Raw genomic sequence first — 10740 nt, 5'->3', positions numbered from 1 at the left:
ACAACGGGGTACAACGGGGGGAGCAGAGCGGCTATTGGTGAGATCGTGCTCTCGTCCGATCTCCTGCTCTGAAGATTTGTGGATCCAAACGGATCCACGACGGAGCGGCTGCATTATTTGCTTCAACAAAAGCTCTCATCTATCCCTAGAAAGCTCGCTTTGCTTAGGTCATCACATAACAGCGAGACTGCTGCTTGTTCCTTTGGAGGTCTGTATTGATTTTTGCTGATGGCAAAATAGCAGGCTTTACACACTGCTGCTCTACTCTGAAGAGCAAATTTGGGGGGTTTGTAAAGCACGTTTACTGTTAGCCCAGTAAAACCATCTTAAGTTGACTTTCAGGAAGAACATGTGAAGATGAGAATGGTTAAAAAAATTCCAGCTTTTCAATAGCAGGGTTCTTCCCCTCTGCCGTACCTTGCATTTGGAGAGAGATAGATGTCAGTGTACTAGTGGTGGAGCATTCCCGAGGGAGCTGGTGTTGCTGCTTCTAGGGAATGCTACAGTCTTCGTTGCTCTAGGCCTGCTTTCACCAGTTGTAGCACAAGGACCTTTCTCCCAACATCTATTTCCACCCCACTCCTTCCTTCCCTTGGTGTCAGAGATCACCTGCACCAAGGTACCAGGAACAAGGCCGATCCCCACCATTCACAGTGGCAGAAAGGAAGCAAACAAACAACAAGGAAATGGCTTTCCTCAGAGAAAGAGGACTGGCAGGTGAGATGAGCAGAACGTCATTTCATGCTATTTGTGGTGTCTTTTACCCAATAACAGATCTAAAGCAGTGTGCACAATGTTACATACGTGCCACTGTGCCTATCCTCCCCAGCCATCTATGCACCAGTATCTGCTTCTGCCCCTCTGTTACATCATTATCTTTCTTCCCTACACAGCAAAGCAAAGAGGAAGACGAAAAGCAGGATGAGGGATGGGAGTTACAGACTAACCCTTGTGTGGTTCTGCTGGCAGCTGACAGCTGAACAAAGTATCCTGCACAGGCTCACATCCAGCTGGTACTGCTGGCTAAACATATTTTGTGCTCTCTTAACAGCTTCTTTACACGTTTCATAGGGCAGATTACTCAACATCTAATTTACTGCTCCTGGAAGAATGAATGGACCACTGACTTGCAGGAGATGAAAATGCTCATCTTGAACACAGCCCAGACAAATGCGTTCCTTTAATCATCTAGCAATGACAGCCATGATGAGTAATTTATCAACAGTATGATGGTAATGTTATTCTAAATGTATATGTTGCCGCTGTGGTCGAAATGACTGAATACCAAGATACTACAGTATTATAAGTTAGGCACATACTTAGCATTGTCCTGTGGAATCCATGGTTTTACCTTCTGCTCTGCTTCTGCTGGGTGTGCTTCTGCCTCCAGCAGTTTTTTCTTCTCACTGGGACAGTACTGCTTCATGCCTTCTCTGCTTCAGCTGAGGGGGGGAAGATGGCTGAGAAACGGGCTGTGATTCCACTCAGAGCAACCAGTGGATTTGCTTGTTTTCCTTGGAAAAGTGTTGAACAGAGCTGAGCTGCCTTAACTGTGGATCCCTAGGAAGGAGGCAGAAGAAGGTTTAGGTAGGCAAAAATGGAGAAGCGAAGAAGGAAATGTGCTAGATCTTCCAGTGGCATCTCATACTGTAGCCTTCACTGCAGATGGAAGTCCTCCCAACAGGGATATATCTCTTGAAGCCCCATGGGAGTATTGTGATGACTTTTTTGTGTGTGTTAGTGTTGTGAAAATTCTTATGGTATTACTAAATGACAATCTTAGAAGTTTAGCTCTCTTCATCTTCCATAATCCTAAGTCAGGGCTGCTTCCCATTGTCTTCCTTTTCTCTTTTTGTTAATGTTTATTGCTGCCTTTCTGTTGAGATGTCAGGTATAGCTTGTGTGACAATCTGTTAGCAGAACCCAGTTTTTCTGCTGCTAAATCATCTTGACATGGTTTTAGCTGTAGTTCAGGCTTTCTCGTCCTGATGTATATGTACTCCTTATTATCATTTTTATTGCTGTTGATAGTGCCCTCAGTAATCATTATGTGCCGTATTTTTAATTCCTGAACTATACTGTTACTTTTGGTGTCTTCATGCACAGAGGCATTGCCCTTCATGCTTCATTCACTTCATGCTTCATTCAGTGTTAGCATTTCTGTTCTCTACAGAAGCAACCTTGCTCTGTTGTAAATAAAAATGGATACTTAATTTTCTAAAGTATCGGAAAGACAATTGACTTGTGAATTTTTGGTGTCTGATACATATGCCCAACTTGTAAAATTTTGTCTGTTTGAAAAGTAGCTTTATATGAAGTCCAACTAGAAAAACAGTAAATTAAGGAGGAATAACTTGAAGAAATAAACTCTAAATTTCCAAACTGAGTTTACAGCCACTAATAATACAACTTTTAAGATGAGAAACATCAGAGTCGGTTATGATTCAAACAAACCTGAAGATTAAAAAAAAATCCCAAGAACATGTAAAGACTCACTAATAGGTAAACTAACCTACAGGGGATGATTGTGAGGCTAAGAGAAATAAACCTACATGGTCAATTTTTTGATGTTGTAACAATGATAACACTTAAAGTTCTTTATTAGGCTGCTGGTGGAGTGTATATTTATTATTGACCTGGAATTGTATGATCAGCAGTTAGTGACTATACTGGGTAAATAGATAACAGGATTTTTTGAGAGCCCACCTGCAAATCCTGTTATTGGAAATGATGGTATTAGATGAACCTTTGCTTGGCTTGTGTCTTTTCATGGTCTGGAGCTTGGTGATTCTGAGTGGTCTACTTAAGGGACATCTGCATATTTTTTGCTTTAGAAGAATGTGAACCTTGTGTCTTGGACTTGCTGATCACATCAGATGTCTGGAGTCTGTTCTGTAAGGGCAGAAAGTTAAGAGGAGAGAGATTCTGGGTATATCATTTTGTTGAAATTTGGAGTAGGTCCACCTAGGAAGACAGGTCAGAAGAAAGTACAATTCCTTTTGCAAAAGAGTTGTTCTCTGCCATATGCATGAATGATGAGGGAACAGCAATTGTGACCAGTACTGGATATGCTGTGTTCCATTTTTGTTAATTGAAAGAGGTGCACCTGGTACAAGCCAGCAGAAATGCAGTGTGAAATACACTCTTGGGATTGAAGTGTGATCCCAAGTAGGAGCAAATTAATATTCTTTAAATGACAAGATTCAGAAACCATTGGCAAGGATCACCAGAAAAAGGCTCAACAGTAAGAAAACAAAAAAAGCAGAAACCTTTGTAGCAGACTGGCAACTTAAAACACAAGGGGGAAAGATAAACAGAAAACGCTCAATTTATGAAACAGTGTTAGACACTCAGCAAGTCACCTGCTGAGGAACTTGTCTGGCAAAGTGGAACAGAAAATTTTAGGAGGTACCTGGCGGGAGTTCTTGGAAAAAGTTGAGCAATAGCTGCTGGTGACTCCATGACAAAAAGGGCAGATAAAGCCAACAGCACAGTGATAACAGGGCAGCATGCTGCAATTTTACTGCACTTGACAGACATGAATGCTCATCTTATTCACTAGAAAAGTGGCCAGAAGGATGTAACATTGACAACAGAAGAGGAAGATAGAAAAAATATTGTTTGAAGTCAGTGTATGGCACACATAAGCTGTCAAAAGAATTTAAAGAGAAGAAACATTTTGCTTGTTCATCTTCTAATGCTAGAGTCTGAGGAACCAGGATAAAAAATGACAGTTTTCCACTTTAAAAAGAAATGTGATATGACTGGCAAGACTGAAGTGTCAGGACAATTCTCGTGACTGGAATACTGAAGGCTCACATAACCTAAGTAGGAAAGAAGGTTATAATTTCAAGAAATTTAAAATTCTACCAATCATTTCTGTATGACCAAAGGGGAAGAGAATGTCAAAAATTCTCCTGAAGAAAAACTAAGCATCTTCCCTTATATTTGAAGTAGTTAACAGATATTGGAGAAACGTACAGCTCTGAATTCCACTGGGACACCTGCAGACGCATACACGGGCCTTGGGTTAATGGATTTCACAGTCAAATCTATCTAACTCAGCTAGAAAGCAAGCAAGCAACCAATTGCTTTAAAACAGTTTTTCTAAGAACTAAATCCTATCCGAAAACTGAAAAAGAAAACAACACCTTATATTTTCTTGTCTCTTTTTCCTTCAGTCTTTATCTCTTTTCCTTGCAACTATTCTGGAAGACTTAACTCTTTCACATTTAACCCTAGGATACAAGTTAAAAACATAATCAAGTCTGGAATGCTAATATTCTATAATAAAGCTCCAGTTTCAATTTCTAAAGATGAGAATTATTAGCATATACAGGTAGGAAAGATTAACAATGCCACTGTTCTTGTATCCATGCAAAGGTCCAAACAAAATTCCACAATTAGTGAATGATAAATATACAAGCAGAGATGCAATTACTTCCTTAATGCACAAATTATTAACTAAAACTGTATCCAGTGATAAATTCAGATTTTTTTTTACTGTTACTAAAATTTGCCTGAAGTTGAGAACACATCGAGCTTTCTACAAAATAATCTTTCCTGTCCAAATGAAAATAATATAGTTCTATATCTCATGCACACTATAAAACCATATTTAAGCTATCCTGTTGTCAGTGCATACCTATTTATATGTACTTTTGATTTTTCTACAAGTTTCTTGAATTAACTTCAGAATTTCTTGGGCATTTTCCCACAATAACTAAAATTACACTTCAAATCTAAAATGTTTACCTGAAAATATGAGCATTAAGCTCTTCTTACTCACTCAAAGGTTAAAACTGGAATAGAAAACGAGTCAAAAGCACTGAAAGAAATCTTTGCAGGATCGATCAACCTTTTGGTTGCTCAGATTTTCATTATTTTTATTTGACAATCTGCACATTGTCAGAAATCTCCTCACATTGCTCACGCCTATGTGGGTTTAAGATTTGTTTGTTCACATTTTAAAATCTTTTTCAAATTAAATTTTTTCTTACTATCAACTCTCCCTTTAGCATGCTTAGGATTCAGAATCTTTCCTTATAAGCTGAAATAATAAAACAAACATCCTGCAAAGCTGTCTTTCCTGATAACTATGCACCTGGGAATTTCTGAACCTCTGCAAATATTGCTGAACAAAGATAAGCAGTGCTGCTCTAAGAAGTAACCTCTAACTCTTGACAATTTATTGGTCCTCCAATTGGTCCTCAAACGTTTCAGATTGAGTATTTAAGCTGTTGAATGATGACTTGCATTAGGAAAAAGATTTGTCTGAAAAATAGTCAAAGGTAAAAAAGAAGGTGATTTATCATCTGGAAGAGTTCCCTGCTTCTGCTCATTGTGCAGTTGTCCCAGCATGTGTCAGAAATTGGGCATGGTCAAGGACAGCCTGAGGCAGAACTGTCATTAGAAGAAATGCTTGTCAGCTGACAGCCTCAAACACACACAGCCTCCCACAAATACCATTTTAGGCTTAAATAAGCCTTCTGGATATGCTTAGGTAGCATTTTCCAGTAATTTTATATGGCTGCAAAACTCCTCTAAATCTGAAATCCCAAGCCAAATGATCAGCATCATACACACTACAGCTTTTCAGGATAGCCCTTTTCACTTCCAGAGTTCTCAATTTAGCTCTTAACTGTATCTATGGAAATAACCTACCAGTCTGCAAGTGTATTAAGTCACATTATTTTGGGTGAATAATGACACAACAGAATTGTCTGCAATAAATTACCCTTCTATACTACCCTGCTCATTCAGCAGAACACAGCTATAAAGTCTCATTTCTGGAGCAATTATTTCTTTACTATATATTTTTATTTTATATATATATATATATATATTTACTACATTTGCTGTGAAATAGCAGACTAGACTCTTCCTTCTCTTCTCTGTTAAAGATGACTTTGATTGAACCCCATATCACCATAACAAAGTCCAAGCCACTCACTGCATGCATGTTCCTGAAAAGGACGAGTCATCAGACAGCAGCAGCTCAACTGCATTACTTTATGGACATTACTGACCCAGGAATAAAAGGTGGATATAATTGCTATCACCAGAGAAATTTAGGAGTGTATGGGTACAGCACTTTGAAGACTTATTTTCCACTTCACCCAGAGGAGTTCCTTAAAAACTTGTCCCATTCAGTGAAATCTTTGATGAAAATCCAATTTGTGATACAAATGAAATAAAGACAGTTTATCTCTGATTCTGTTTCTGTATTTTTGATTAGCTTTTGACTCACTTGGCAATTACAACATGGGTCTGCAGGTGTTCTCCAGATAAACCAGGGAAACCTTTGTGAAAGCCTGAAATACTATAGATTACCTGTAATGTACTCTATGCACACGTTTCTTGGTGCCATGCATATTACTAAAGATTAGGTCCCACAGAAATATATTGACTAATGAAAAACTGAAAACTGAAACTCTGAAATTGTGAAATTAAACTGCAGTAAGAATTTTAGTTCAGCTCCCTTTGGTTCTACTCTCTGCTGTTAACCTGTTTTTCTGTTTGGTCTTTGTTCCCTATGCCCCTGTCAGCCCAGCAAGAATGCCCTCAAGTTACAGTGGTGCTAACTTTGAATGCTTTCATCTTTATTTTTATTTGAAAATAACACATAACACTCGTTGAAAATGTGTACTTTTCTTTTCCAACTGCAAGACTTTGCGATACATTGCTTCAGTCAAACTGAAAAATAGCCTCAGTAAAATGGTTCCATGCTCCTTGACAAAACAAACACTGAAGAAAAACCGACAACCTTTCTTCAAAATCATCTTCACAAAGTATGACTGTGTTAAAAATGTGTCTACAGTTATAAATACATTGAGCTAATAGACACATGCCATACAACTGCTGGAGATTATTATCGGCTGGAAACAGCTGGTACTGTGAATTTGTATTGCATTGCTTTTTGTAAGCATTACATCACGAAACTACATACACCGCTTGGCCACACTCAAGACTGTCCTGCAAACTTTGAAAAAAGAATGAGATCAAAGAAGTTCCGTGTTGCCAAATTCTTCTCATATGTTGCAGGAAACTGTCTCTTTACTGCATCTGCTATAGCTCAGTGTTTTTCCCAGCTGCACCTTTGCCGTGAAAAAACAAACAGCGTATTGCTCAAAGACATCTCCTGCATCTGGGAACCACCTCCTCTCTCATTCTTGAGACTTAGGCGCTATGAAAGATGGCTCCAAGTCAGTTTTATCACTCAAAAAGAAGCTCTCATTCAAAAATATTTAAAGTCTTGTTAAAGTTTTATGAACTGCTCCTATGCCCCTATTTTTTTTTTCCTGTTTTTCCATTAACTAACACTGCCATTTTTTCTATACAGCGGCTATCAGTGCTAAGTTCTACTTACTTAACTCAAGAGGCAAAAAAGAGTACTTTTGTCTTTTCTATGTGCCAGTTCCTTTGTCTTTGAACAAAGAGCTTCAGAATTTGAATCAAAACACTTTCCTGATTTTCAGATCTCTAATTGAAAGCATAGGATGAACTTAACACACATTCCATTCATTATAATTTATGAAAAACTTTCTTTTCTTGTTGCTCATTGAAGCAAAAATACTGAAGTACAAACTGTATTCCATTTTCTTCCAAATATCCTACCTAACTGGACAGAAGCTGTCATCATGACCTACTTTCTTTGCAATTCTGCCCCTGCCCCTTCCCCCTGCCCACAAAAGGAGAACAATGTTTTTAATTTTATTCTCTGTAGGAAAAGGAAGTTGATCAGATTTCTCCTATTTGGCAGTTTCTAATACTGTTAGAAATTATATTTTACTCGTATTAAGCTGCTTAGAACATTCACAGTTCTAAAAATCTAACCCTTCATATTTAAATGTTTCTTTCCTTGCCGTGTGTGCTCCAACCCACTGAAATCTCACATGTGAATCATGCAGTCTCAGATTGTTAGCTATACAATTTTCTATGCAATTTATTTGTGGAGATCACATACAAAGAAGTGGTAGAAATTACAGTGTGCGTACTTTCAGTGTGCACACCTTGCTACGACAAAAGAACTCAGTATTCCTTCAGCATCTAAATGCTTAACAATACATACCCTGGCCATTTACTGTATGAGTTTTTCTCAGCAAAAATTCAGTTTCTCTTAAAGAAATTAGTAATACCTTGAGAGAAATGTCTTTTCCATTATGGCCATTCTAGATGATGTCTCTTGAATGTCTGTACCACTGTTAATCTTCCAGAAATTAATTTCATTTACCACTATTCATCTTTTTTGATTGTATCTTTATTGTATATAAAGGTTTTTCCACACCCAAATCCATGCTTCTATGACCTAAAAACCATTTTGAGATGAATCTGTTATATTAAACTAAAAAATACCAATCTCAATGTATACAATGAAACTCAAAGGCAAAACTAAGCAAATTAGTCCAGCTAAAGCTGACTTAAACGTTTCTTCCTGATTACCAGCATAATGGAAACCCAGCTTTCCCTAAAACAGCCCAAACAATTGTTTCAAATTACTTAAACACAATGGCCCATAAAGCTCAGCTTCCTAACCCAAATGTCTACAGTGAATTAAAACCAGCCTCACAGTAGCAATGAAATGTCTCCCGTGCTTACTCATCACAGCAAGCAAAGCCATTCCTGACAAATTCTATCAAGTTAAGCTACAGCGACCAGCAGCTTCTTTCTCATCATCCAGCTGTACCGGCGTGTTAAAATTCCTGTCAATTACACAAAAAGTCTGCCCCTCTCCAGGGCGCATCAAAGTTCAAGATAAAACAAAACAGATCCAGTTCTTCAGTACTTCTTTCTCCTGTTCAATAGCTCTTTTGCCTGCCAGGGCTGAAAGCAATCTCTCTCTAAAGTCTGTGTTTTCTCACTCATTGCCCTTTCTTTTAAATTTCTATAAAATTTTTGCCTTTTATTCCTTCACAGAGGCAATTACTGTGCAGAGCAAGCCAGGTACTTCTGCTTTGTCCTCCAGATCTCAAATATAACAGGACTTTGTGGAAAAAAACAGATAATTGGACTGCTGATTTGGCTATTTTCCACGTTAGAACCTTACTTGGATAGTTAGAGATGACTCAGTATTTACACATACATATTACTATTTTGTACTCAAATGATTTGTCTCTAACACTTTAATGATACGCTTGATGAGGCTTACATCCAAAGGGGCACACATCACAAAACCAGGGCTGAGGCAGACCACTGGCCAGGCAGGTCATTCCAATCCAGGGGATAGCATGTACTGTTGGCTGTAGTGCTGTGCTTTCTCTTTCTGTCTCTCACCATTTCTTTCTCCTTGAACATGGTGACAAATGCATATTTGTTGCTGATTTATGCCAGGGAAATAGAAAAAGATCACTGCTTTGTCTTTTCTATTCAAACAATTGCCCATTCTTTCTTTCTTTGCTTTAATGACTACACAACAACTAATCATGCACATCTGCCTGTATGCCTTGCACAGTTAGATAAGCTTCTGCTGAACTGTTTCTTCCTGGTTTACTCATATGTTCTGGAATTTTTTGCCCAGGTGATAGATTAAGGCACATAAGCTCTAACACCTACACCTTGAATCATGCATTTCCTAAACCAGCTTCATGCCCCAGCTGCTGGTTGGGTGGCCTATTCTTAGATCTCATCTGTGCTGCCAACTCTTGCAATGCAATTACCAGTAATGGTTTTTGCCTGTCTTTGAGCCTGCTGAAGAGTGACTTGAGAAGCTTGAACTTTCTCACATAATTAATCCTTCCTGGATGAAAAGGTATAAGAAAAGTCAAATGGTCTAGTTAGCTTCAGCATCACAGTCTAGCAAGGACAGACATCAGACCTGCTTGCTGTGAGAAACAAGAAAGTTCTTTCTCCATCTTCTCGGGTGCTCGTACTTTTCCCAAGGCAGTAAAGTTAAAAAAAAAAAAAAAAGAGAAAGAGAAAGAAAGAAAGATCGAAGAGTGGTAGCTCAGTTCCCTCTTTTGTATTCTTTCTTAGAAGATTTGGTTCTCTTGGCTCGTGTCCTTCTGGTGGTGAGTCTATTAAGCAAGCAGGTAACAGTTATGATAGGATCCAATAGCTGGAAGGACCACAAGTGCTAGTCTGCTAGCTTAGGAGGAATATTAACTAGCTATCTAGGCTCTGGCAGGAAACAGGAATAAATGTTGACATAGCAAAAAGCCTCATGCCATACATCACAAATCATGAGTAAATAGATGGCAAACATACCCAAGGGACTTCTGAAACTGGTCAAACTCATGTCAGACTGACTGGAGTATCAGAGAGTTATGAAAGATTGATACATAGGTACACAAAGGAAGTAACAGAACTACAGCAGAAAAACAACACGTTCTGAAACTATAAATTGCACATACTAGAAAATACTGGAATCAAAGAGAGCGATTCAGATGTGCCAATGATACATATTTGAGACACGCAGCTCTCCTTGGACTACACTTGAAGAATAGTTTGTAATGCATTAGCATCATCTACTGGACTGTGCAGGGAATACATTTTGGAAACTGGAACACTAAATACAACATATAGCAATATTGTATTTATTTAGCGAACCACCCAGAACACACTGAAGATTTCAAACACTTAAAAAAAAAAACCACCAAGAACATATTATATTTGCTTTCTTTTTGTGAATGTTGATGCATAGGTGATAAAAAGTGTAGTAAAGGCTGTAAAAGAGATTTCAACCTAAGAAATCCTAGTTTCTGGTAGCGGAAAATGCTATGTGATAGCTGTGGGCACAGGAGA

The 10740-nt window shown here is 38.3% G+C and overlaps 1 long non-coding RNA gene across 1 annotated transcript in view; it reads right to left on the bottom strand.

Annotated features, from left to right (window-relative positions):
* Positions 1-972: 972 nt before the first annotated feature.
* LOC149917806 (uncharacterized) overlaps positions 973-10740 on the bottom strand; it is a 31452-nt gene continuing 21684 nt past the window's right edge. The window contains exon 3 of the long non-coding RNA XR_016466842.1: positions 973-1560. This is a non-coding gene — a long non-coding RNA (uncharacterized LOC149917806). The remainder of the gene's footprint in view (positions 1561-10740) is intronic.

Source organism: Phasianus colchicus, chromosome 5 (genome assembly GCF_987193195.1).
Source record: "Phasianus colchicus chromosome 5, bPhaCol1.hap1.1, whole genome shotgun sequence".
In the NCBI taxonomy this organism is placed as follows: Eukaryota; Metazoa; Chordata; class Aves; order Galliformes; family Phasianidae; genus Phasianus; species Phasianus colchicus.
The sequence above is the reverse complement of the archived record's forward strand: the minus strand, read 5'-3'. Positions and strand labels throughout refer to the sequence as shown.